We start from the raw sequence: 2,933 nt of genomic DNA, 5'->3' as shown, positions 1-2,933 counted from the left end.
GGGAAAACAGACACGGATTGTGTATACCGCAGAATTAGCCTTTATATTTCATTGTGTGTGTGTTGAAGCGGCGGTGAACCAGATGTGGTTTTCGGCAGACATGACTCCAAAAGCCGTAAACACACTTATCAGTAAACTGCAGAGCATGAGGCAGCCGGCAACAGTCAAGGTCACTGACAGGTGACATGGCAAATAGAGGGAGATTAAAAGGCATGCCTTGTCTGACATGGGCCCATTTGATACTTACCAATGGCAGGATACGGAACATTGCTTACTCTTGATGGGAAGTCATTGAACATAGTGTAATTTCTTGGAAAGTGAGTCCCTGTCATTTTTCTCTAGGGGAAAAAAAAAAAAGGAAAAGGAATAAAACAAAATACAGGTAAGCTCTCTACTGCTGGTCTAGAAGTTTTCATTTACATATTACTAATCTTTATTAAGAGTTTGCCATCGGCCAGATTTTCTGCTAAGGGTTCCCCCTTTTGGTCCCCAGTCTAAACATCTTTATCCTCATTTTAATAATTATTCTCTCTTTCCAGGAGGGGAAACTGACTCAGGAGATTTACGGTAACCTTCCCAAGACAGTCAGTGACCAGCCGAGACTGGAACACAGAGATTATGTTATAACACTTATGCATGATGATGGAGATTTACTCTGAGCGAAGGTGAGAGTGTATTAGGAGGACATCCAGATGGCTTGGATTTCTGGCAGTATGAACAACTGGCATGCACACTGAATCCTACCTATTTTTTGGACACCATCCTTCTGTGCAGTCGAGAAACGTGCATGCCGAAGGATTGCTAGAAATGGTCATTTGCATGCCGGGCCGGCAGAATCAATATCCCTCCATTCTGTATTTCTGTGGCATAAGGAGAATTTCCATAAATCAAACTTTCTTCTAACCCAAATAACACTTACGTATGCCAAGGAAACGCACTATTTGAAAAAGACTCTTCACTACGCAACTTCTGCTTTTTGTCCACCAAACTATCTGTTATTAAGAGTAGATTTAACAAACCAGTTTGAAAATCAGGTTTAAACCACAGGGCACATCCACTAAGAATAAACCAAATTAAAATATGATTCTCCAAATATTTGGTGTCCTAAGTAAATTTGCCCCAGACAGACGTAAGCCGGAGTCACCCTTTCCCTTGAGTTTTAAATATATTTGGCCTAAGCTGCCATCCCAAGCCCTAGGAGTCTAACATCCTCCCAAGATTTTTGTGGAATCATCAGAGTTCATGTTCCTCTGCCTCTAAGTTCCTACCCCCTGCTACTCTCCCTGTCACACACATTGTACCTCTCAAGGCTATTCTCTCTGCACTGTGTGGACCCGCAGAGTCCCAGCTTCCTTTCCTCGTGTTCCTTAATGTCTGTCACTGTCAACACTCTGAGCTGACCAAGAGAGGTTCTACCACAGCAATGCCAATACCTCAAAATTGGCCATTAGGTATCTCAAGTCTACTTGACCCCGAACTCAACCTCTACCTCACCCTTTCAGAACCAGCAGAATAAGCTTTGTTCCAGCCACTGTGGCCCCTCACGGTTCTTCGGTCATGCCAAATTCACTCCTACCCCAGGGCCTTTGCACTTGCCAAATGATTGTCCCTCAAACAGCCTCAAGATGGCTCTGTCACTTCCATCATGTCTGTGCACAATGTTACTGTATCAGAAACATCTTCCTGATCATTCCTCATAAGCACACCTTGATCTTCCTTTCCTCCTTTGTCTCTGTAGCGCTCATCAACACCTGCCATATTGCATATTTTTCGCTCACTTTTTTTTTTATCTGTCTCCATTGCCAGAACTCATGTCCTGTAAGGGTGGTGATTTCACCTACTGAGTTCTCTCCTGCATCCCCGGGATCTAGAACGGAGGAGTACATAGTGCGGGATCAATGCAATGTGTTGATGGAGTAAAAGAATCAGTAAACACACTTTCCATTTAATTATTCTTTTCAGGAGCCGTGTCAACAAGATCACCTCGACATATAATTAAGTAATTAGGGTGATATTTTGCCACTACAGAGAAAGCACCACGTGGACAGTGTTACACTGGAGAGAACTCATGATCTGGGCTAGAATCCAAAGGCTTATACCAAAAAAAAAAAAAAAAAAAAAAAAAAAAAAAAGCAAATTACCTCATTAATAATTTTAGATTGGTTAGAGGTTGAAATGATCATATGCTGGATATTTGGGGATAAATAAAATATGCTACTAAATTAATTTCACCTATTCACTTTACTTTTTTTAAAAAGATTTGCTTATTTATTTTAGAGAGAGAGAGAGCAAGCAGGGAGGAAAGGCAGAGGGAGAGGGAGAGTCCCAAGCAGGTTCCACACTCAGCCTGGAGCCCAGCATGAGGCCCAGTCTCAAGACCCTGAGATCACAACCCAAGTGGGAACCGAGAGTCAGGCCCTTAATTGACTGAGCCCCCCCAGGCTGCCCTCACTTTACTTTTTAATGCAGCTATTAGAGAAGTTTAGATTACACATGTGGGGGCACCTGGTGGTGCAGTCAAGCGAACCTCTGACTCTTGGGTCATGAGATGAAGCCCCACAATGGGCCCAGCGTGGAGTCTGCTTGAGGTTCTCTCTCCCTGTCCCTCTGCCCCTCCTGCTCCTGCTCTAAAATAAATAAATAAAAATCTTTAAAACTAAATACGTACATTACATATGTGACTTGTATTCTATTTCAATTGGACAACACTTTTCCAGATTCTCGCTCTCCTCTTACACACATATACATGTACATATATATTGTGTTTATTAAAATAGGAGCACATTGTACATACTGTCTCATACACCTGCTATTTTTACCTAACAATTTACCAGGAACATTTCTGCATGTCAGGAAATCAGATTCTCATCATTATTTTTAAGGGCTCCAGAGTATAACACTAACTAAGTGCCTCAGAGTTTATTTACCTGTGA

The 2,933-nt window shown here is 42.1% G+C and overlaps 1 long non-coding RNA gene across 1 annotated transcript; it reads left to right on the top strand.

Annotated features, from left to right (window-relative positions):
- Positions 1-253: 253 nt before the first annotated feature.
- LOC103668633 lies at positions 254-2,099 on the top strand. Its single transcript, XR_570121.2, has 3 exons — positions 254-382; positions 540-665; positions 1,963-2,099. It is a non-coding gene; the product is annotated as an uncharacterized LOC103668633 (long non-coding RNA).
- The last annotated feature ends 834 nt before the right edge of the window (positions 2,100-2,933 follow it).

Source organism: Ursus maritimus, unplaced genomic scaffold (assembly GCF_017311325.1).
Source record: "Ursus maritimus isolate PB19 unplaced genomic scaffold, ASM1731132v1 scaffold_2, whole genome shotgun sequence".
Lineage (NCBI taxonomy): Eukaryota > Metazoa > Chordata > Mammalia > Carnivora > Ursidae > Ursus > Ursus maritimus.
Note: the sequence above shows the minus strand (reverse complement) of the source record. Positions and strands in the feature narration are given on the sequence as shown.